Source organism: Mixophyes fleayi, chromosome 3 (genome assembly GCF_038048845.1).
Source record: "Mixophyes fleayi isolate aMixFle1 chromosome 3, aMixFle1.hap1, whole genome shotgun sequence".
NCBI classification, from domain to species: Eukaryota; Metazoa; Chordata; class Amphibia; order Anura; family Limnodynastidae; genus Mixophyes; species Mixophyes fleayi.
Window position 1 is genome coordinate 21,131,907 of NC_134404.1, and position 26,804 is coordinate 21,158,710.

Here is a 26,804-nt window from a genome sequence, read left to right on the forward strand (position 1 = left end):
TATGTTGTGTTCGACAGACCACCACGAAGGAACGTGTGGTGGGTCCTCTTGTGTCAAGACTTATCGACGAGGCAGTTAGGATATGGGATGGTAGTTTTGCAAATTGTTTCTCTGCATTTTGGAAGGGATTCCAGAGATGGGAGGTCCAGGGGTCAATGGAGACTAGACATGGAAGAAGCAAGAAGAGAAGGTTTTGGTTCCCGTCCCAAAAGCTGGATATTTTTGGACATCACATATGTAGGATTTAATATAATATATATAATATATAATATAATAAAAAATACTTAACCAGTTTACATATAATTTCAAATATTTGAACACCTATAATGGTAAAGGACCTTTATAAATTATTGATATTTCAATGTGTCATAAAATCTTCAGCCGTAGGGTCATACATTAAAGACTTTCTGGTGAGTTACAGAATTTAGATTTGAGTGTGCATGTTCTCCCTGTGTTTGTGCATCGGGTGCTCTCCCACCATCCAAAAGCAGGTTCCTGCGTGTGTATGTTTCTGTGTATGTAATAGCGAAATTACATTGTACCATCTAATGAGGCGGAGACCAAACGGAATTAATACTTTCAACTGTTAATAAAAGGACATGAATAATAATGCATAAAGGAATATTTAATTGGCTGGGTTCAATAAGAAGTTAGTGATTTCCCTTTCAAAAAGCATTGAATTAATTGATATTATTGCCGATGGGAAGATCTGGTGAGATTGATGTGGTTGCTTAGTCTGGCACTTTGCATAAAGAGGGGCTTATGGTCAATAATAGAAATACAAATGGTATTATCTTTGCTGTTTCATCTGTCTGCATTTCTCAGGTTAAATTAACATGGTAGGGAACACTGAAATGACTGGTTCATTTTGGCCCATGGTGATGTAATGATATTTTCCATCTGCCAAACACCCACCTAGATATTTATCACGAACAGCGTGTCGTGAACCATCCATATGTATTTATTACCAGAATACTTCTCAGCGTCGCTGTCACAAGTACAAACATTTATACTGTTAAAATTAAATGTACCTATAGAAAGTAGTCTACAAGTGGGTTAGATTCTGGATTGTCGATGTTGGTCAGTTCTATAGTCAGCTGCCATTTGTGTCTTCACGTCAAAGTATTTTTCAGTTCTCATTTTGTTTCCAGGATAACTTGTCCGTGCTGTGATTTAGGTCATGTTATCCAATAGGCAGCAAGAGCTGGAGCCTAGGGAATAAACGTGATTGGGAGGCCTGATATAGGCTATCCTACTGAGAAACATAGAAGCATAGAATGTGACAGCAGATAAGAACCACTTGCCCCATCTAGTCTGCCCGTTTTTTAACCTATGGTAACCTCAAACCCTATTTGATCCTTAGTTCTTTGTAAGGATATCCTTATGTCTATCCCAAGCATGTTTAAATTGCTCTACTATATCAGCCTCTACCACCTCTGATGGAGGCTATTCCACTTATCCACTACCCTTTCTGTGAAGTAGTTTTTCCTCACGTTTCCTCTGAACCTACTTCCCCCCAGTGTCAGTACATGTCCTCGTGTTCTAATACTTCTCTTCCCCCCAGTGTCAGTACATGTCCTCGTGTTCTAATACTTCTCTTCCCGCCAGTGTCAGTACATGTCCTTGTGTTCTAATACTTCTCTTCCCCCCAGTGTCAGTACATGTCCTCGTGTTCTAATACTTCTCTTCCCCCCAGTGTCAGTACATGTCCTCGTGTTCTAATACTTCTCTTCCCCCCAGTGTCAGTACATGTCCTCGTGTTCTAATACTTCTCTTCCCCTCCCCCAGTGTCAGTACATGTCCTTGTGTTCTAATACTTCTCTTCCTTTGTAGAATGTTTCCCTCCTGCACCTTGTTATAACCCTGGATATATTTGAACGTTTCTATCATGTCCCCCCTTTCCCTTCTCTGCTCCAAACTATACATATTAAGATATTTTAGTTTTTCTGGGTAATTTTTTGCTGTAGGACATGCACCTTTTCAGTTGCCCATCTTTGTACAGTCTGTAATATATTTATATCCTTCTGGAGATATGGCCTCCAGAACTGAGCACAGTATTCTAGATGAGGCCGTACCAATGACCTATACAGTGGTATTATTACTTCTTTATTTCTGCTACTGATTCCTCTCCCTGTACAACCAGCATCTGACTTGCCTTCCTCATTGCTTTGTTACATTGCTTACCTGCCTTTATGTCACATGAAATAGTGACTCCTAGATCCCTTTCCTCCTCAGTAGTTTCCATTATAGTGCCGTTAATACTGTATTTAGCCTTCGCGTTTTTGAGATCCAAGTACATGATTTTGCACTCTTTGGCATTAAACTGTAGTTGCCACTCTCTTGACCTTCTTCTAGTCGACCTAGATCATCACTGAGAGATGCTTTGTGTTTGTATCACACGAGTAGTAGAAATACTGGTATAGACAACTGTGGACTATCCTCATATTTGGTCATAGTAATGTCAGAGAGTGACAAAGAAAACAAGATCTTCTGTGTCCTCTGTAAGACATTTGTCGTTAGTAACACTCCCCTTGGGCAATGACTTTATGGGCGGATCCCAGCTACTGAGCCAATCAAGGGAGAGTGGGTCTACGCTACCTAGAAGTGTCCAAGGTCGTTTTTGGTTGCCACAGTTTTGGTGTTGGAATGGCTGGTGGCTGATTGGTCGTGGCTTTTTGTTTGCCAATTGCAATAAAATGTTGTGACCTTTCTTTGCCAAACAAGTGTCAAGTCTTTATTTTACAAGTATAATCCCAACCTCACGCAAAAAAACCCTAAATCACTCACACAGCAAAAGTTTGTGACAACTGTCCTTTCAGTCTTCTAGAAATGTACCTAAGTAAGCAAAAAAACTTATTGAAACATAATAAGTAAAATGGTAGTTAATGTATTTGTCAAAAACCACCACTTTTATATTATAAGGAATAATGCACCCCTACTGTGAAATATATCACTTACCTAAAATGTCACATTAGGGGGGCATTCTCCCATATAATCCCCACTCTAACATGATACCCTACTGTTCTACAGCTTGTGGCACACGTAGAACGCTGGTACTGAATGAAGGAGACTAAACAAAACAGAGTTCGTCGTGGTTAATACCGTTTTATAATCATTTTGCTCATATGATAAAGAGTCAGACTAGGGGACCTTTTGCATTCCTGATTGTGTCTAGAATTATATGTGTAACCAGTAACCTTCGAGGGGAATGTGTTGCTAATACAGAACACAAGACAGGAACCTTGCCATAATGACTTTGTTTTTCTCAGGGTTAAGTCAATATGGTATTTAATACAATTAATAAAAACAAACACTCTTTGGCATCACTGGCCTCGGGGGTGTTGTAAGAATGCATTGCTCACCCCTTCACCCCATATTTTATTTTAGGATTTTTGTTGTGATATTCGGTTACAAAACTATGTTTTGCAAAATGTATTTTTTAGGGCTCATCTCCAAATGTGTTCACCCAATTAACGACATTGTTTCAGGGAGTATACAAAAATGTTTTTGTTTTGATTGGGGGGAGGGGGGGAGGGGCTGTAAGATGGGTTTGACCATGAACTGGTGCTGATGTTATGACATCATGTCTGGTGGTGATGTGTACAATTTCTGGCTTCTATTGCGTCTTGTACAATATATACAATATGTGCATGTGCAAATATGTTCTTAGCAAACAACAAATGACTTCAGAATTTGCTTCTAATATCCAATTGGTGAAGTAAGTAATTGAATTCAATTATAGAGATTATCCCTTTTTTAAATATTTTCATAGACACAGTGGTTAGCATTGCTGCCTCACAGCACTGGGGTAATGGGTACGATTCCAACCATGTTTTTATCTGTGAGGAGTGTGTATGTTCTCCCCGTGTTTGCGTGGGTTTCGTCTGGGTGCTCCGGTTTCCTCCCACACTCCAAAAACATACTAGTAGGTTAATTGGCTGCTGGCAAAAATGCACCCTGGTGTGTGTGTGTGTGTATATGTGTGTATGTGTAAGTGTGTGTGTATGTTTGTATGTATGTGTGTGTGTATATGTGTGTGTGTGTTTGTATGTATGTGTGTGTGTGTGTATGTGTATTTAGATTGTAAGCTCCAATGATGCAGGGTCTGGTCTGATGTGAGTGATTAAATATTCTCTGTACAGCGCTGGATAATATGATGATGATGTTATATAAATAACTTGTAATAAATAATCTTTTGAGATCTCGATTTCATGACCTTGTAAAATTGCCTTATGCCCAAATGCTCCCATCTATTCAACATTAGATTGTCAGCTCTACAGGTCAGGACCATATTACAGGACAGCCAGATAGATAACGTAACTCCCTGTTACTCGCAGTCTCCTATTACACCCCTTGACACTTGTCCACATATCTCCCTAGCTATGACTGCTGGGCACTGTTACTGGGAGTTATTCTAAGTATCCTATAAATCTAGTGTATAGAGTTCTGCACTGCATGCTTAGATATCATATAATAATATTCTCTAGATTAGGTTTTTATTATTGGACTCTTATGAACGTAACATCATTTTGTGAAGTACTTGTGCTTCTCAGGTTGTGTACAAGCACCTCCAGTCTACACCATGGGATAGATTTACTAAAACTTCTAAATAGGAAACATGGAGGTGTTGCCCACAGCAACCAATCAGATTCTAGCTTACATAGCATTTATATAGCACAGTCTAGAACATGGTAGCTGGAATCTGATTGGTTGCTATGGGCAACACGTCCACTTTTCCTTTTTAGAAGTTTTAATAAATCTACCCCATGTGTACATTAGTCAGAGCTGTGTTATTCTCTCATACAGTCTCATATACTGTGCTGTCATGACATTAGGGAAATGTAAAAGGCTGTGTAAACAGCAATGTTCCCGCTCAGTGTGAATTGAGAATAGAGCAAAAATGTCTTAAGGTGCAAAAAAATAAAACTAAACTATATATAGCAATTAGCATTTCCACAAAAATTTGCAAAACAGTCACATAAATGTGGAAAATTGCAATGCCATTAATATTATTTTATGTAGTTAAAAATATTGATTAACACATTTGCACTTAGCTTTTCCACTGCCTTATTAAATAGGCCAGCATACAGTGATCAGCCACAGCGTTACCTTCACCTGTCTAATATTGTGCCCCTTCATGCCACCAAAACAGCTCCGACCCGTCGAGGTATGGACTCCACTAGACCTCTGAAGGTGTTTTGTGGTATCTGGCACCAAGACGTTAGCAGCAGATCCTTGAAGTCCTGTAAGTTGTGAGATGGGCCCTCCATGGCTCGGACTTGATTTTCCAGCACATCCCACAGATGCTCATTTGGATTTTGAGAGATTGAGATGCCAAGTCAACACCTTGAGCTTTATGTCATGTTCCTCAAACCATTCCTGAATCATTTTTGCAGTGTGGCAGGGTGCATTATCCTGCTGAAAGAGGCCACTGCCATCATGAAGGGGTGTACTTGGTCTGCAGCAATGTTTAGGTAGGTGGTACGTGTCAAAGTAACATCCACATAAATGCCAGGACCCAAGGATTCCCAGCAGAACATTGCCCAGAGCATCACACTGCCTTCGCCGGCTTGTCTTCTTCCTTTAGTGCATCCTGGTGCCATCTTTTCCCCAGGTAAATGACACAGACACACCACTCCATTGCTCCATGGTCCAGTTCTGGCGATCACGTACCCATAGTAGGCACTTTTGGCGGTGGACAGAGGTCAGCATGGGCACTCTGACCAGTCTGTGGCTACGCAGCCCCATACACAGCAAGCTGCGATTCACTGTGTGTTCTGACACCTTTCTATCATAGCCAGCAATTTGTGCTACAGTAGCTCTTCTGTGGTATTGGACCAGACCACCTAGCCTTCACTCCCCACAAGTATCAGTGAGCCTTGGATGCCCATGACACTGTCGCCGGTTCATAGGTTGTCCTTCTTTGGACCACTTTTGGTAGGTACTAACCACTGCATACCAGGAGCACCCCACAAGACCTACCATTGTGGAGATTCTCTGACCCAGTCAAAGTCGATTTGGCCCTTGTCAAAGTCACTCAGATCCTTACACTTGCCCATTTTTTCCTGCTTTCAACACATCAACTTCAAGAACTGACTGTTCATTTGCTGCCTAATAAATCCCACCCCTTGACAGGTGCCATTGTAATGAGATAATCAATATTATTCACCTCACTTGTCAGTGGTTTTAATGTTGTGGTACTAGTACTTCTAGGTTAATTGGCTGCTAACAAATTGACCCTAGTCTGTGTGTGTGTGTGTGTGTGTGTGTGTGTATGTTAGGGAATTTAGACTGATGTGAGTTCTCTGTACAGCGCTGCGGAATTAGTGGCGCTATATAAATAAATGATGATGATGATGATGTATGTTGCTGTCTTATGTTTCTGTCAGTATATGCTGTGAAACACTACAGTGCTTGACGTAATCCCCATTGCAAATTTTACAATGGAGCCTAGAAAAAGCACCTTGTTTCATCCATTTTGTATCAATTCACTATCTGCCAGTAACATGACTGAGGAACAAAATGGCTGAAGCAATGAACACGTAGCAATTCACTCAGGACTTGCGACATCAATCACAGAATGAATAAAATATTGCATTTATAAGGACTCCACAAAACGGCCGATTTCACTGTGTGACGCGTGCACTTTTTTCCGCTGTGCTTTTGGTTTTCTGATTGTAGGTCACTTCTTCAGTCAGATGCTTTCCAATATATCCAGTCACACCGTGTGCAGAGGAACGTACATATTATATAAAGGGGGTGTAACGATGCTGCAGACTAAGATATTATTGACCAGCGTTAAGTCAGCTGTGGTTAATATATAAATGTTTCAGTCAGAAGATTAACCGTGGAAAATAAGGGAGATGGAAAAAATAGATTTGCGTGCTGTTAATATAAATGATACGGCTCTGTTATGAGCCTGTCTTTTCCTGCACACGTTGAGTGTTGGAATCCGGAGACTGAACTGTCAGCAATTTCATACTGTCTCTTATCTCAGGCTTACTCCGTTCCATTGACCTTACGTGCAGAAAAGATGATTACTATGAGCTGCTCAGTTCCTATCTAGCTTGACTTACAGCCCTGAATCGCATAAATGAGGACTGTCGTATAACCTTAAAAGCCTCACAGAACTGAGTCTTACAGAGTGCCCTATATGCACAGGGAACGGAGACGTGTCACCATGCATCCGCCGCGTAGCCTGCTTCTTGTTGTTTTGCTGTAATACTGTGAGAGGAATTAAGTTTTGTGAGGAAGCTTGTGTCAGCTTTATAGTTTCAGTAACCGTTCATCCATTCTGCCACGAAGCGCTCGGATCACCTATACATTCAGTGACCTAATCTGTGTGTAGACACAGCCTACAGCTCTCCTCCGCTCTGTACTCGTGACTGTATTAAGGACACGGTTAGCCTGGAGAATTGAGAGTACTTTATGAAAAAAAAAAATGTTTAAAAAAAAAACAAACCATGCCCCACTAATGGCTGAGTCTTATTGGATTAATGACGTTTAACCCTTCAGTTCACGCACGCTTTGGGGGAAAGGAAAAAAAAAGAGGATTAAAAATGCAGAGACATTAATTCAGATTTCACCAAAGGTTTATGAAATTGCCTGTGGGCTTTCAAACCGCTTTAAAGGGAGAGAGAGAATAAAATAGCCCCCCAGTGGAATACACAATTTTCATGCAATAGTAATTACCAAGATGGGCAAATGCTTGTGTTATATATTTCTTGATGTGGAAGGTTCTAAAATTAAAACTGTATCGTGAAAAGGTCAAAGAGCAGGAACCGAATTATCGGCAGGAACCCCGGACCTCCCCAAAAATTCCATCAAGTGGACAAAAATGACTTTAAATGGACGTATTGTTATATTTTGTCATTTCCGTCATGCGATTAATTCCATAAGCTACTTTATCAATATTGTATCTAAAAAATAAAAAATAAGACCTATAAATATTGAACGTTTTGCCCTTATTTTAATTGTTTACATATTTTTTTTTCGTGCTCCCGTTTCTTACCCTTAAACTAGGCAGACTGTAAAGCCATGACGCTTAGTGTATAATGTAAGGCACCTAGACATGTATCCGTGTAGGATACAGTATTATAACGGCGTATTGTCATACAGTGGCGTTTATGTGAGGACTAAGTCAACAAAATAATGGAAATATCTGCCAGTCAAAAAGTTTGGTGAATGTTTAATAACTTATTTTTAAATAACAATTGGGAAGGGTGACCAAGTGGTAAATGAGCTGTCCAGTACTGAAAGGGAAAATCCTTCTCACACATCACTGATATCTTTTGTCCTGCATTAGATGCTAATAGCCACTGGCAAAGCAGCTTTTGGGATATAGCTAGCCCTCAAACAATCTCCTTTGGGTGCATTTTGGATTATGTAACGTTAACCTAAATTGCACTAAGCTTAGTGACTGCTTAACAGCCATATGTAACATCAATGGTTTCTAAACCCAACTGTTTCATGGCGTGACAAGTAAAAAACTGTATCTGTATTGATATTTCTATGTGGAAAAATAGGAGACTCACTTAACCGGTGTGACAGACAGAAGGTCGTCCGCCGTAACTTAATCAGCGTCCAGACTTTTTCTTGTTTTAAATGTAGATAGTGCCCTGAGTCATGATGTCCTGTGAGCTGTGTATTCAGCTAGAGTGTAGGAAATTATGATTTTGTGTGTTGAGATTTGGACAAAGTACAAAAAAAGTTTATGTAAAAGGAGGTAAAGTTGCCTGTAAAACCGAATCTGGCAGCCCTAACACATCATATCTTTTACCCCGTAATATTGATTTATAATACTGGCGTTCTTGATTCCCTTACATTGTATTCTTTGTATTTTATTTTTTTTTAACCTTTTTATATTTCTTTTTACCTCCAAAGTTTGTTTTTCAATTGAAAATTTGAAATGGCAAAGCTGAAACATATAGAATAAAAAATAAATAAAAAAATGAAGACCTGCGAATTGTTTGTGTGAATTAATGCTGGAAAAGAGGCAAATATCCTCTTCAATCCCATGATGTAGCCCGAAATCTGCCAAATCCTCTGATGTTACAAATCTTTATATCCTACACGATTTATCGTAGAAGACTGTATCTGCATGGTTCATAAATATTATAGAATTTTCGCCTTCAAAACTATAAAATGTGGAATTAGGATTAATGATATTGACTACGTCTGATAGTAGCGTAATGCTTCTCGGGGGCCTAGAGAGCCCCAACGTTAGGTCCAGTGAAGCTTCTGAGTTATAAGCTCTTTACTGAAATATTTGCTGGCGACTTATAAATATTTGACCATACATTGTGTGTGTGAAGAGTAACTATTATTTAGGATAAAGGCCCATCTCTAACGCTTTGTAAGATGAATTCCCACTTACGTACTTTCCCCAAAAAGCAAAATAGTCTTGTAGGGCATATTTAAATATGGAAATATTTTCAGTATTGACTTCCTCATACCAGGTTTACTCAATGTCGGTGGTCCCTTGGCTGACAGTCCATGTCTTGAGGTCCAGCTGAGGTTTCTGTAGGCCTGCAACGTTGCAAGACTCTTCCCCTGTCTAGAGTGGCCAGGAAAGACTCCTTGACAGAATTAGGTTCTCCGCCTAATGTTTATACGACATTTACAGACTATTAACTTTCCATTACTCGCTACATTTTTTTTTTCTTCTAGTGCTGGTGGAAATCCTTAGGGAAAGCCAAACCTCCTCTCTCCGCATTTTTTTTTGTTTTGTTAATTTAATTAACCCTTTAAGTGCACGAGATGCACTTTAGCCCTCTGTCTGACAGGCCTTCTTGGGCATCAGCATCGCATTATGAACTAACAGCGGAAATTGCATTACTGCCGTAAAGATAAACATTGCGTAAATATTTCATGGAGGGAGAGTGATGCATTACATAATACATGAATATAAAGAGAAGAGATGGGGATAGAAAATGTTGCTGAAATGCTAAAAAATAAAATATATATATATATATATATATATATATATATAAAATTTTATTTTACTCCGTGTGTGTATGTAAGTATGTATATATTTATATATATATATATATATATATATATATAAAAATATATTTTTTTTTATATACATATATATAGATAGATAGATATACATGCACTCACTAGATATATACATGCATATATACTAGATATAAGAATACAATATAATGTAAATCAATATACAATTTTATATACACATATAAATTTACATTTTGACAGTTTTTCTTAATGTCTTATTTTCACCGCAACAATTTAGCCTCTAAAAATATATATTTGTTTTCCGTTTGATGTCCACAATTACTGGTTAGTATACAAATATTCACATACATTTCGTTAAGACACAACATAGTTATAAAAATATATGTAGGGACCACATAAATATAGCGTAATAAAATAAATACATTTTAAAAAAAAAATATATATATATATATATATATATATATGTATTTATATATACAAATTGATATATCAGTTTAGGAAGCTAAAAATATGCTTGTAAAAATGCAGATTTAAAGGGAACGAGCACATGTGTTTTCTCCAACCAGTCTGTGCTGCTGTGCTGTGCTCTCTTGTCCCGATTCCCGTTATCCATTCTGAATCCAGACGTCTTCTCCCAAATGTCACTGCTTGCTGCTTATTAGACCCTCTCTTGGCATTCACCGCGTGCCTTAATTGTATGGACATTTAAATCAAGGTCCGCTGTGAACACGGAGAGAAGGGCCCTCTGTGTGATGACTGCATGCAAAAAAATAAAATAATAATAATAATAATAATAATAACAACGGCAAACATGGCAGAAATGTCTCCTCCGCATGATTGCAAAAGCATCCTGATCCCTAAACCTTGGCTGGACAATGCCATCATACCATGCCGTGCAGTCCCAATGCTTTCCTTTGTTCTGGATTCTGAAAGCTTCGCTGAAAGGGACCCTCTTATCTCTCTGTTCTGCTCCTGTTTTCTTGTCTGCTTCCTCACGTTCTGCCCAGCTGGCAGCACCCCGGCACTCTCCCTTTGCAGTAGATCAGAGGCGGGCTTGTGTCACAATGACAGCCGCATTGCACAGAAGATGCTCTTGGTCCTGCTGACAGCGGAGATAAGCAAATTGCTGAGGACGGAGCGTAGCTTGGAAAATCATAAAAATAAACAAAAAGGAGAGGAGGAGGGGGGGTTGAGGGTAATTAAAAAATAAGAAAAAAAAGCCCGTTGACTTTGTCAATGGTGGAGGAGGCAAGGCACGCGCTGCCTTCTGTTTTGCAGCATAAATGATCTGGTGGAAGAAGAGGGCCTGTAGCATGGATATAAAGCATCCCGGCTCTGCCTCCGCAGTCAGTCCTTTTACTGAGGTCTCAAGTGGTGCAAAAAAACATAGGAGAGGGGCCCATCTGGTTTCTCATCAGCTTTGTCAAGTCTTGCATACGCTAAAATGCTAATGACCTAGATAGCTCATGCAAAATGCAGCAGCAGAGAGAGGGAGAGAGAGAGACAGGGAAAGAGAGGGGGGGGGGGAGAGAGAGAGGGAGGTATAGAGGGGAGGGAGCAAGCTTGAGAGCAAAGCAAGATTGTTTGGTTGCATTGCATATACCCTTCCAAATCCCTTTACTAATCAATCTGGCTCACCTGCTATTTTACACAATGCTTTCCTATGTGAAAGGTCATTCTACGCTAAGGTGGGTAAAAAACATTATAAAACCCCCTTCGTGTCGCAGCGTCTGACAAGTCAATACCGTATCGTTTCTAAAGCAACAAAACATGGCTGCCCTTTATCGGCTATTCCGCTAAAAATCTGCTGAACGACCAAAAACACAATATAAGGCATATACCTGTAATTATACCGAGGTTAAGACCGCCTTGGGTTACCCGAGAGGCAGTCGTAGAAAAATTAAAAGCATTGTTGTAGCTCGAGTGCTAGAGGCTGGCGTGGACAAGCAATTGTCAAATCAGTGCAGCGCTGCAAAATGCTAAAGCAGAATTTTCTGTTATTCCCAATAAAGTTGCAAACCTGTAATCTCTTATCAATACGGTGCATCAATCGCCGAAGCAAGGCAGCTGCATTGACGGAAAAGATGTTACAGGATTCTACCCACCTATATCTCTGGCAGTAAAAAAAAAATCGGCTTATATTTTGCCCAGAGGGCCTGCCATCTAATTCGTCCAGGCGATTGTCAAAATCTGGAAGCAAAACACAGAAATTCCATTACTCGTTTAAAGGTTACCTCTTTCCTAACATCCAGTCCAAAACTGTCTTGCCGAAGGACTTCTCTCTAGACCTGAGTCCTTTCTGCCTCTTTGTCTGATCATCAGGAGAGAGAGAGAGAGAGAGACGAATTTCCCTTTTGTTCTTTCGCAATGCTCTATTGCTGATCAAACCTCAATACTCGTCACAGTATCCGTGCAAACTCAATCCTACCTCTACCCCCCAGACCAGAGATGCTGGACAGCTCCCACTGCCCTGTCCAGCTGTCAGCGCCTTCAGCCTTGTGTGGTGTAGGGTAGCAATACCAACGAGTTGTGACCCTCTACCACTTACCAACCCTGGTAAACAAGCCGAGCTGTTGGACCAATCCACTTTCAAATACAAAACAAGCTCATCCGCACCTACCTCCTTATTTTTTTTTCCTGCGTTTCATACACCTGCCGTCTATCCAACAAACGCCATCTAGTATAACACTCCCCATTGCAAAATTGCAGCAGGCACGTCAACAAATTTCCAGCCACACCGGAGTATTCGGTAAAGAAAAGACAAGAAAAGACCTGCATAAATGCAAAAAAAAAAAAAAAAAAACATAGGGGAAAAAAAAATAGCATCACAATAGGACTTGTCAAAAAAAGAGAGAGCTGAAAAGAGGCAGAGAAAACAGACAAAAAAAATAAATAAATAAAGAGATTGCAATTCTCCTTAAATCTACTGAGGTCTTAATGTGTCATGCAAAAGTGGCTTTTGCTAGGAGCTGTTCTGGAGAAAGAGATGCAGGGGGGACCTTCCCACTTATCATTAGCCAGTCCTAATCTCTCTCGCTGTCCTCCTTTCCTTATCCCCCCCTTTTTTTCTTTTTTTTTTTTTCTCGAACGGATTATTCAGCCCAAAAAAAAATGGAAAAAAAAAAATAATATATTCACATCTGCTGACTCCATGCACTGAAAACAAGAGGATTATAATTCTTGTCAATAAAGCAAGACCCTCCATGGCTAGGCACTCGTCACACCTGCTTCCTTGTACCACCCTTTCTCGGCTATGCAAAATGAAGAAGAAGAAGAGGAGGAAGGTGAAGGAGGAGGGGGGGGGGGGTGAATAGTAGAGCATCAATGACCATATTGGAGTTAGGGATGTGGGGAGGGGAGGGGTATCAGCAAAAAAAAAAAAAAAGAGGACAGGGGACGTGTGGAAGGAGGTGGGGGGTAGGATGGACTCTTCTTAATTTTAACCTTGCAGAATGTCAGTGACAGGCACACCCACTCTACCCGTTGAAAAGAATAGAAGACCAAGAGGTTTTTTTTTTGTGTTTTTTTATTTAAAAATAAAATAACAGGGGGGGGGGGGGTGTGTGATAGCGAGCGAGGCAGATTATTGAATCAATTCTTGTTTATTCTCTAAAAAATTAAATATTGTTACTACTGCGGCTTTTTCTGGTTCCGTCCTGCCCGGCGCACGCGGGGTTATACACTCACGACGCAATGCAGCTCCAGCCTTCGAAGTGGTTAAAGAGATAAAAAAAAAAGAAAAACAATTCTTACAGTCAGCTCTACTGACAGTATTCTCCCCTTGTAAATAAACATTTATTTCAACCTCGCATGGTATGTACACACACATAAAAATAAATATTGTCTCCTCCATTATACTTGCAAAGTGGACTCTTACTAAATAAATAAAACCACGATTATATATATATATATATATATATATATATATATATATATATTTTTTTTTAGATTTAGCAATAATGTCATCATTAACCATGCTTCCTTAACCAGTTATTTGCATCCTTTGTAGTGTTTTTCACCAGGCATAAACACGATCTGAACAGTCCCGTTCTTGGTTACACCTTGTCTTGGGAACATAAGACCGTTGTGGCTTTTTACGTTGATTTGCTAAGTTTGAGAGCAGAGATGCAGGGTGTGTTTGAATGCTGCATTGATTCCTTTGCAGTGCTTGTGTTGCTGCAGTCTGTCCACGCTATAGCACGTCAGACATAGGGTGTGAGGACAGTGTAAGTCGAAACAATGGAGGGGGCTGCCGAGGGTCCCCTCTTATAACAACACTGACTGCCTACAGTAGATCTTACTGGGCAGGGTGGACGCAGAAAGGGTTTATGAGCTGGTACTGAAGCCACAATGGTTGTACGGGCGTGCAGTCGTTTTTCCTTTCCTTCCTGCAGTCCTGTCCCCCCTTTACGTGGAATTGTCTACAACCAAAATGTTCTATGTTTGTGTTCTGCAGGTGCTGCTGAAATGCTCTTTAGAGGTCATTGTGCGGATTAACAGATTTGTATTAAACCATTGCATAGGATGCAGATTAAAAAAATAAACTGATTATTTACATTAATAAATAAAGCAGAAATTGAAGTTAGAAAATGAACCAGTGGCTCATCCACAACAGCGAGTTTAATAATGTTATACTTATTACAATTTCAGTCTTATTTTGCGATAAATATTTATATAGCGTCTTTCTCCCAATAGGACTCAAAGCACGTCACAGTGTTGTGAGGCAGCCATCTTGCTAATTCATGGACTCACATCAGTCAATGTCCCATTGGAGCTTACAATCTAAGTTCCCTACCTCAGACACGGGTCCATTTTTTGTCCAAGTCAATTAACCTACTATTATGTTTTTGTATTGTGGGTGGAAACCAGAACACCCAGAGGAAACCCACGCAGACACAGGGAGAACATACAAACTCCACACCAAGGGGCCATGATAGGAATCGAACCCATGACGCCAGCGCTGTGAGGTAACAATGCTCACCACTGTGCCACCCCAACATGACCTAATGTCTTTGAACGTTAGGCGGTTTAGTTTAACCAGTGTATTTTACTAAAAGTCAGTATATGCTCTTCATGCCATCAAACTTTTAAAAAAGGCTAATCTTATTATCTTGGTGAACTTTTATTATGCTAACATTGCAAATATGTCAGCTAAACATCAGTTCAACCGTGGTGTATCCCTAAAATTCTCCAACGGATGGTTTCACCAAACGTGATAAATAGAATCTCATTATTATTTTGCGCTCTAAAAAAATATCCACGTTTTGATCCCTGTCCGGGATTAATTTGTAATATCTTTTTTGAAAATGAAGTTAAGCACTGTCTATCGTGGGGAAGGATACATAACTTTTCTCAAGATAACATTTATTTTTACGGTACAGATATATTTTCTCTCACGGAAAGTCCATTATGCCTTGGTCTTTACATGGTAACACATTCAACCATTGTGTTCAATTGCAAAATGGTTGTTTGCCATGTGTGTTTGTATATTTATATATATCCCCAACTCTTTTTATATATCCCCAATTTTTTAAAAAAATAGATGTGTGCACATACATATATACAAATGTGTTTGCATTATATATATATATATATATATATATATATATATATATATATATGTGTGTGTATATATGTATATATATATATATATATATATGTATATATATATATATATATATATATATATATATATATATACATATATATATATGTAAATGATATATGTAAATATTAAAACATTGTGCAGTACAGGTATCTAGTGGTTGTTGAAGACTGGTGATTATTCCGTAACCGTGTTCTTACCACATATATGAAGCGCTCGGTGAATAGAATTTAATAATACCGCATATCAGTAAATAGGAAGCGTGAGTGTCAGTACTCAGACCCATAGAGACAGTATAAACCGGCCTGGCGTACACGTTGCATTATGTAGTTATAGATCCATTACACCCACCGCATATAAGAAGGATTGTGTCCTCTTACACATATAACACATGCATGGGGTATACCAATGTACTATAATCCAGTTAAATAACTACACATAACATTATTTACAGGACCTTTATTTATATAACTTTGATTTTTATATACTATTTTGATATTATTTTTTATTTTTTTGTTATTGTTTGCAGAAATTGAGATTTATTTTTTTTAATCTCTGGGGAATACTATGGATAATAGAGTAAAGGAATGTAAATAACATGTTTAATTATTTTGATTATAAAGGTTCACAGTGATTAATCCAGTAAAGAAAAAAAATGTCCATTGCCAAAACAGCTCCACATTTTACATTCAATCTGTTATGCAAATGAAAGTTCATTTCAGAATCCAGCAACATTTACCAAGTGGTAGAACACGTCAGATCTCACTGTCTTCTGTGTTACTGCATTGTCTGCATACATGACACAATTTATTTTCTATCGTTGCATGCAACGTAATGTTTTCATACTAATATATTAATTTCTGCTGCAGTTACCAGTTCTGTCCGTGACATTGGTCAGTGACAGGAGCTTGGAGAAGTGTACAGATTCTGCATTATTATCATTTATTTCATTTTAATATCTTGTAACTGTACAGGGACTGGACAAAGTGCCTCAAATCCAAAACATCCGCACAAAAAAAATCCTAAACTGTCTTCGAATAGAGAGCAGAAAATATATTGTTGGTAGATCAACTAAATGAATCCAATTTTAAACTCTGAAAAATATCCTGCAGCACTTAAATGATGTGTGTAATTATAAATAATAAAATGACAGTTCTAAAAGACAAAGATTACATTTTAATGTCTGTGTCGTATGCAGTTGCAGTCAAATAGCAATATAATTATTTGTAAAAAAATATTTACGTTAAAATAGGTATATTGAGGTATTTCACTAGTTTATATCTCTGTGTTTGAAATGTAAAGAGAAACAAATGTGACGGCCTTAAATCAATAAAATGCACGAAACGACATGTCAGTGTTTCTACGTTTTATGGAGATTCCCTGCTATCTGCTTCAGCTGAACTCATTACAAATGGTGAAGAAACCAGGCTAGCCTGCTCGGTATGAAATTGATTAATCTGCTATATTTTCTTCATAGAGCATGTGATAAAATAACGGTATTTACAGACTTTTTTTTATTTTATTTCCGGAAACAGACCAGGCAGAGGGCACTTTTCAGCTAATAATCGGTTACCTTTCAATGATATGTTTCTTTGTTTGGATAAAACAGTGACCTCTAATCTACAGACGGACATTGGTGTAGAAAAACTGGACAAAAAAAAAACTGATTTTTTTTTTTTTTTTTTTTATGTACATTGTGTAGATGAAAATAAAAGCAGCAATTACCTTGTGTGTTATAATTAGTTTGCTGTTGACACTTCCAGCGAAACTGCTGTAACGTGAAAAGATTGCAATGTTTAGTTTATTGTCCTAGAACCTATGCAATGCCATCTAAATACCTTTTGAGCGCTGAGTGTGTTTTTTGTCCTGACAATAAGGTGGTCCTTGAAATAGCTTCAAATATATGGAAGTTAACCCCTCGGTTCCTGTGGGGTGGAGGCTTGCTCGCTGCATGCTGTGAACCAGTGTGAGGCCAGATATATATATGTTTAACCTTTATCGTACTGAGCGTGTGTGTATATATAAATAAATATATATATATATATATATATATACACACGCTCAGTGCGATAAAGGTTAAATTACATGCGACTTACATAAATGCACGCTCAGGGGAAAATAGAGACAGGCTTGATGAAAATCTGTCCCTTCAAAGTGAAGCTTACGTAATAAAAGAGACAGCTAACTAATCTACAGTATGTGGATGTAGCTCCTCTTCATTGTGTGGGAAACAGAATACAATCTTTCTTCCCCTAAACCCAGACATATATCCCTGTTTCTGCATAAGCCCCCAGATCACCGGTTCCCCAAATTTTTCCCCCCGGATTTTCCTTTCCCCGTGAAACTACAGTTGCCTAAAAATATCGTATGCGTCAAGAGAAAGATAAAAAGCTCTGTATAAACATATAAGCATTATAAAAGATTGTATACCGTTACACAGCTACTAGATCTATAAGATCCATAAGCTATTTGCTCTGTGAGCCTTTCCGCTCCCTCCCTGTACAATTACCTACAGAAAATTTCAACGCTTGTTATGTATTTAATCAAAAATGGCGGCTCCTATTTGCATAGAATGTACGTGCAAGACTTGGCGTGTTGGAAAATGAGCGTTTACGTGTAGGGTTTCGTGATTTTATTTCTTTAACGTTCTGACCAATTATCATCAATAGAAAGTGTGTATTTAACAGGATGGGGTAATGAAACGTCGATGTGACTCCGTGCCGTGTAAGTCCGTGCCGTGTAAGTCTGTGCCCTGTGAGTCCGTGCCGTGTTAGTCCGTGCCGTGTTTGCAAAATGGCTGCAGCACAAAATCGCTGAAAATTCGGACACATTGCGGGCTGACCTAGTTTCTGCGGAATTAGTGAAAATCCGGCATGAAAAAAAAAGCAGCGGTAGAGAATATTTGTGCCTGAGGAGCTTGCTAGGCTCTTCGTTCTGCATCTGCTCATCGCACAGGGGCCTTGATCTGTTCTCTAGGGTGGCAGGGAATCGCTAGGAAAATACATTATCAAAAAGAGGCAAGACAGCCCGTAGATTTTCTCAGTTTATTTGCACGATTTAATTTAAAAAAATCTTCATTAATTATTTGAGGACATTTTTTTTTTTTTTTTTTGTGGAACCTTTAATCTTGGGATAAAAAAAATAAATAAATCTATAGATAAAATAAAGCAGGCTCTCTATAATGAATCCATAGAGAGAGATACAACGTAGCCCCAATCATGTGTGTGTGTCCGTGTGTGTGTCCGTGTGTGTCTGTGTGGCGAGTGCGTGTGTGTGTGTGATAAAAAGCCTTTAATACAACAGGGGACAATGAAACAGTAGCCCAGGAAAAAAAAAAAAAGTTGTGTTTCCTTTGTCTCCCAATCAAGTTTAAGTGATTATCCCACCCCCCACTCAAAGTATTAACACATTAAGAAATTACAACGTAAAACTCTGACAAAAAATAAAAAAATAAAATAAATCTGATTGACCAAAATTCTCCTGGCCCATATGGTCAGACATCTGCCCGGCCTCCTCTGTGGAAGATGCAGCCGTCCCTTTAATGGTCTAATGCATGATATCTCCCTTGGGATTGCCAATATGAGCTAAGTATTAAGTCTTAGTTTCCAGATGAGTTAAGATCAGCTGAATGTCATCCCATCGTTCCATTCACCCTTTTAGAGCTGGTTTTTAGTCATTCTGACCATAATCCCCTATAAGGTTTTTTTCATTTGGTACATTCCGTAAAAGTGTCAGCGTCATACCTAATAGTTATGTATATTACCCCCTCTAGATTGTTATATACGACTTATATTAAGCTCGGAGTAAAGTGAGACGTTATTGGCACTTAGCACATGTTCTGTGTATTTAAAACAGTGTTTTTACTTCAAAATTATTTATTATATGCACTGCAAAAGTCTAGAGAGCGCAGTCGGGTCAATAATTGAATGTCCAGTATGTTTCCTTTAATCTGTTTGGTATAAAATAAATCATTATCGCATCGCTAGGTGTCTCTTTATATCATATCTATATATCTCATATCTATCAATCTATCTATCTGTCTGTCTGTCTGTCTATATATCTATCTATCTACAGTATTTCATATCTATCTATCTATCTATCTATCTATCTATCTATCTATCTCATATTTATCTTTCTTTCTATCTATCTATCTATCTATCTATCTATCTATCTATCTATCTCATATTTATCTATCTATCTATCTATCTATCTATCTATCTATCTATCTATCTATCTATCTATCTATCTACCATGATTAATACTTTTTTATTCCACTGTAGAAAAGACGGACTGAGCATATTCCTGTGAGATATTTTTGCATCAATTAAATTGTAGGAATCAATCCATAGACTTTGTGGCTGTGTACATGCATTGTACACACGTCTCTGTCGTACTGCAATCACTCGTCACGTTACAGATACACAGTGTTCCGTGTGTGTGTGTGTGTGTGTGTGTGTGTGTACGTTTATGTAACACCCAACCAGAGCAATCCCTGCCCTGCAAACCGTCAGGCAGACATTTTACCGCAAGGGAAAAGAAAATAGCATATTACGGCATCCTGTCATTTTTTTTTTTTTATTATTTTTTTTTTCCTTCCACTGTTTAAAATTCGTAGGTGGTGGCGATGTGTGTGGGGGTTTATATGACTTGTGCTATGCCTGCAAGTCTTGATAATTGATGAGCATTAGAATGGGAAAACATCATTTGCATGCGCAGGGGTTATTTTGGGCTAACACATGCAAGCGCCTGCTCTTAGGACAGGTATCCTGCGTATATCTTGATAACCGCACAGCCTGTTTGACAACGTCCATTTAGGAGAGAGAAAAAATGCCTCAGAATTCCTATGCTCTCGTCTTCACGGCTCTAGGAAGCTGCAGCCCTGTGTTTAATCCTGCTGCAGCCTTCGCTGGCACCATAGGTGTTAATAGGGATGCAACACTGATCTTCGTTTTTACTTCCAAAGAATTCTTTATAAAAAAAAACATAGGATGGATTTTTTTTAAAAAAAAATTAGTATTAAATATTATATTCCTATGTAAAGATAAAAGATTTTTATTTATGGGAGAAGTACGTTGTTACAGAAATAATCACGCTTATGATTAGGGTCTTTTCTTTACACGGAGATGCATTGTCAGCACTGAGGATAATGTCATCTGTTATCAGAGATCGAGGGCTTCACACTTCATACATTATATACTGGCTGAGCTATTCAAAAGAGCGGAGTCGATCAATTCCTTCTCTCCCCTCGCCAGCGTCTTGTTTTTGAACAGGAAAAATCCCATCATTCCTTGCAAAGTCTATATAAACACGGTCATATCTCCATCTTGCAGACTCCATTTTGTTTGCAGCTAAATCATAAATGAAAGGTTCCAAGGTTGCGTATAATTCAATAAGACACTTCATAGACCCTTTGTCCCCAGTACAATGGGTCTGCCTGACGGAGGTGCACATTTTGTGATAATAACTGAATAACGACCTTTCAAACAAATCGGGGCGTTACAATTGCATTCGGGAGGGGTGTTAGGGGGAGGGATAAGCAAAGTGTATATGTCTGATTTATTCTGGGTGTGGGTCCTTTAAATTGCAGTCCATCTGCCAGAAGGAAGCTCCTATATTGTATGGTTTGCACAGCATGCGTGCTTAGATATGGATAACGTATCCTTGCAGAGGTTGCTTTTTCTGCCCTTGTTAATAATGCATAGATATCGGAGACTGGGCTACACACGCCATTTATTGCAGATAGCGTACTAGCTGTTTTCACCACGGACACTTGGAAGAAAATTGCTATAGCCGACCATGACCGGCTTCCTAGATCTGCCATGCGGAAAGAATATCACGTGTACTGAAATAATCCTGAAAAAAACAACGCACGTCTGACAATTACTTCATGATGTTCTTGATACAGATTAAATGCCAGAATCGAGTGCTGTGTATTTTAATATAATACTTAAGTCATTACAACAGATATCATGAATAAACATAATTAGGGATGCAGCACACGAGCACAGGAAATACGCCGGTTAAAAGCGTAAAAGAAAACCTTGTCCTTGTCTTTAATAGGGCGTTTGAAGCGCGTTTCCCCGCAACAGTGTTCTATACACTTATCGAGCGATACCATAGATTTTCATGCAGTGTTAATGCCTCTGTAGGCTGCAGGTAACGTGAAAGCGAGCACTTGTCAGTAGTGTTATGTCTACAGGTTTTACTATTTGCTTATGTGATTACTTTGTCTATCAGGTGTTAAAGCACATTTGTCAGGCTTTAAAAATGTGCACCGAATGCGTAATGTTAACGTCTGTATGAACGAGGTTTAATAATCTCCTTAAAACATTTAGGGCCTGATTCATTAAGGACAGCAAAGCAAAAAAAAAGAGTGAATTTGCTGTTGGACAAACCATGTTACAATGCAAGTGGTGCAAATTAGTTTATTATTTTGCACGCAAGATAAATACTGTCTGTTTTTTCATGTAGCACTCAAATACTTGATAGCTTTATTTTTACACTGAAAGTTAAAGTTGATCTAGGACATGCCCTACGCCAACTATAAATATGCCATCACATTTTAAATTTACCTCCTCCCTCCAATGCAACATGGTTTTGCCAAGGTGCAAAGTTACTAATTATTTTTTTTGCTTTACTTGCTCATTCTTAATGACTCTTAATGTTTTTAAACTAAATCAATATGTTATTATGTATTAATATGTTGATGAAAAGGGTTAACTGTATTGTTTTATTCTTATTATAAAAAGACACTCGATGCACACTGCCACATTTCTGTGAAAGACCACATCACAACCCAAATAATTAACTTAGAATGGTAAATAGAATACCACAGTAGCAAAAATACATGCAACTTGTTTTAGATCAGTTTACCTGTTTTCTTATATATATATATATATATATATATATATATATATATATATATATATATATACTATATGTTTACAGTATGCTGTAGATATATATATATATATCTATATCATCAACACCATCAACATTTTTTTATATAGCGTCTGTAAATTCTGTAGAGCTTTATAATTGGGATATATATATTATAGCTAATACACATATACCTACCATAATTTCAATAATATAGCATAATATAGCATAATATCAATATATAGCAGTTTATTATCCACATTATAAAAAGTGAGGATTGATGTCAGCATGAAAACCTGGCTATACGTCTGACATTTATGGATAAGGGCCTCCTTCACACAATTCAAAAATAAGTGTTTTCATTTTGTGTGTTTGCACAAATGCAATAGAAAAGAACAAGGTTAATAATACCTCAATATCTTTCCATAGTGTGGATTGTATTTCTTAAATTGATCAGTAGTCGACACTTGGAAATTCCACACTACTGTCAGGGCCCTCTTAACAACATTTTGGGCCCCCGGGCAAAGCAGTGCACCGGGGCCCCTATATATACATATATATAAAAAAATAAAAAATGATTGTATATATGGGCCTTGCAGCCCAGGGGGGCCCGTCGGAGGCAGCACAAAAAACAGAACCTGGAAAAAAAAAAGAAGACAATACTTACCTTGCGGTCAGCTGGCGATCCGGCTCCCTCCCTGGTCTCCTGCTCCGTCGCGCTCCGCAATGGATGTCGGGCGGGCGTGATGACGTCACGCCCGACATGCACTACGAGCGCCGCACGGAGGAGGAGACCAGGGAGGGAGCCGGATCGCCAGCTGACCGCAAGGTAAGTATTGTCTTTTTTTTTTTCCAGGTTTTTTTTTTTTGTGCTGCCTCCGACGGGCCCCCCAATGGGAAAGATGGCCCTGACTACTGTACGTGTGTGTGTGTATATGTGTCTGTGTGTGTGTATATGTGTCTGTGTGTGTATGTGTGTGTATGTATATGTATGTGTGTGTGTATGTGTGTGTATGTATGTATGTATGTGTGTGTGTGTGTGTGTGTATGTATGTGTGTGTATGTGTGTATGTGTGTGTGTGTGTGTTTATGTGTGTGTGTATGTGTGTGTTTATGTGTGTGTGTATGTATGTATGTATGTATGTATGTATGTATGTATGTGTGTTTATGTGTGTGTGTGTGTGTATGTATGTATGTATGTATGTATGTGTGTTTGTGTGTGTGTGTGTTTATGTGTATGTGTGTGTGTGTGTGTGTTTATGTGTATGTGTGTGTATGTATGTGTATGTGTGTGTGTGTGTGTGTGTATGTATGTGTATGTGTGTGTGTTTATGTATGTGTGTGTGTGTGTTTATGTGTGTGTGTGTTTATGTGTGTGTATGTATGTATGTATGTATGTGTGTGTGTGTGTGTTTATGTGTGTGTTTATGTGTATGTGTGTGTGTATGTGTGTGTGTGTATGTATGTATGTATGTATGTATGTGTGTGTGTGTGTGTATGTATGTATGTATGTATGTATGTGTGTGTGTTTATGTATGTGTGTGTGTGTGTGTGTGTTTATGTGTATGTGTGTGTGTTTATGTGTATGTGTGTGTATGTATGTGTATGTGTGTGTGTTTGTGTGTATGTATGTATGTGTGTGTGTGTGTGTGTGTGTATGTATGTATGTATGTATGTATGTATGTCTGTGTGTTTATGTGTGTGTGTGTGTGTGTGTATGTATGTGTGTATCTGCCAAAAGTGCTCTTCATCCTTTGACGAATATTTCCTAAATCCTCACAAGCAATGGGCCATTTATCGTACCAATACTCATGTACATATGATTTTGTTAATACCATTTTACACAGCACTTTGAATGTTCAAACATAAGAAAAGGGAATAACCTTTATCTGGTCTTCAAGGTCACACATAAAGGTATTTATTGCATGAGATCAGTTATATGAACACTTTGGAAGAAGCACTCCCTGTGTGGGGGGTAGACTGGTTGAAAGAGGGAGCATGGCAGAAAGATGAGACATTTAGATCAGAGACAGTGAGAGGGGTGAGAACAATGAAGGAAGAGAGAAAAACATAAACTCTTTGCAGCCAACAACAAATCTACAAGTATAATATTCCAGATTCAAGGTTCGCATATTTGTAGGTATCCGTGAAGGCAGTTCTTTATAACAATAATGGTGATAAACTGTTTTCATGAATCATGAAAAGATTCAATGTTCAGCTTATGGCCAGGACGGGGAGTGGGCAGGACAAGTGGCTGCATTATATGGGAGTTCAGGTCACGCAGTGAATACTATTACGTTTCCCTGCTTCATAGTATCTGCAGGAGAACGGGTCCTAAAATTTGTATCTGCCGTCCATCAGCAGATAGGATTGGCTGCTTCATATATAACAAATGGTTTCTCTTCAGTTAGATCCAACTTCGGTGACAACCTCGTCTTCGCTATTGTTTAGTTTGCTGCCAGGAAAGTACAATCTAATATATAAATGCCTAGTGGCGTGTGTTAGTCAGTCTGTCTGTGTGTGGAAAAAATAAAACCAAGCTGCAGCACCACCTGCTGGGCGGAGTTATACACTGACCTACTAAATTCTTAGTGTGTGTGGGAAAAAAATTCAGAAAGGGCTGAAATTTGGTATGCTAAGATGTTTTTAATTTGTTAATTTAATTTGTTAATTGTTAAAAGTGTTTATAAAGATTTAAAAAAAAATATATATATTTCTTGAAGGAGAAGTGACAGTTGGGAGTGGTTGGTGGTTGCCGGGGGTGACAGTGGGGAGTGGTTGGTGGTTGAGGCCTGGGCTATGGCCCAAATGCATGACAAGAACCTTTTTAACACCTTAAGTAGCTTGATTTGACTAGAATGCATGAGTATCATGCACGGGTTAACTTGTAACATTATATGTGTCAATTTGTTAATTCCCAGAATGTTACGTTCAGTGAGGTAGTCTCAATTGTCTATGCTCCCTACAAGATAAAATCCACATTAGATATGAATTCAAGGACGCATTAAATATTGGAAACCAATCTTGGTGAGTATTCAGCACCCAAATCATAAGCATTTGTTTCATCAGTAATCTCAGATTTGGCTGTCTAGAAGAGAACGTGTACAGAAATTGAGTGACAGCTGGGAATGTCCAGAAATAGCCAGAAAAAAAATGCATTAAGGTATTATCTCTAGTACATAAGTCTGTCAACTAAGCAGTCTTGGCTGACTGATCAAAAGTAGAACACACAGCCATCCCTTAACACTATGTGGACCTGTTAGTACAGGATCAGAAGGACAACATTTTAAGGTGCATGGTCTAATGTGCATGGTCTAATGTGCATGGTCTATGCCTCAGGAATCTCAACATTCTGAAACAGTCGGGATTTTCTTTTGCCAATACGCAACATTTGCTCAGAATCTCTAATGTTTGCATAAGAGGGCAGGAGAACCGCACAGCTGTTGGTCAGGGTTACTCGTAGGTTCTCCCGTATAACATCATTCCATTGAAAAGTAACTTGATGACTGATCCAGGCAATTATTTTTTGTCCCTCATTGCCCACTGCTCATAGGGGGGAATTCAATTAGCTGCACATTTTTTCCAGTACTACGGTACCGCAACATCGCAGATTTGTCCTCGCACCCAGGAGCGGGCTGGGCCGGAGGGCAGGGGGGCATCGGCCCCCAGGCCGCTCAGTCTGAAAACTATTTGGGCCGGCCGCCCTCCGTTTAATACAATGTTTCATAAATATTACAAGCGGCCACCTGTGCTCCCCCCCGGGCTGAACTGTGCCAGCCTGCGCCTGCTCGGACCCCTATGGGTTGTACTGTTTCTTAATCAGCCTGTATTGCATGGCTAAGCCAGTAGGTGGCAGCCTCTGACGTCCTTCTCTTCCTAACTGACATTCACAAGGGATGATGAAGCATGACTCTAGCAGTACTAGTAGCACCGGGAAACCCCCTTTTTGAACCACTCTAAGGCGTATCGGTGTTCTGTTTCTTGACCAGCCTTTATTACATGGATAAGCCAGTAGGTAGCAGCCTCTGATGTCCTTCTCTTCCTAACTGACATTCACAAGGGATGATGAAGCTTGACTCTAGGAGTACTAGTAACACCGGAAAACCCCCTTTTTGAACAACTCTAAGGTGTAACCTTTGGTGTACTACACATATACACATCCCAACTCACAAACCAAGGATGAGGTCCAGGGAAAACTATTAATGTCTTGTTAATTAGATAACTTCCACCACAATGTTAACAGGTCTTTTAGCCACTTCCGGAACCCCCACTCCCACCTACCCCAGGTATCTCCAGACATATGGACGCAATGGACATACACACAGAACTAAGGAAGGAGCAC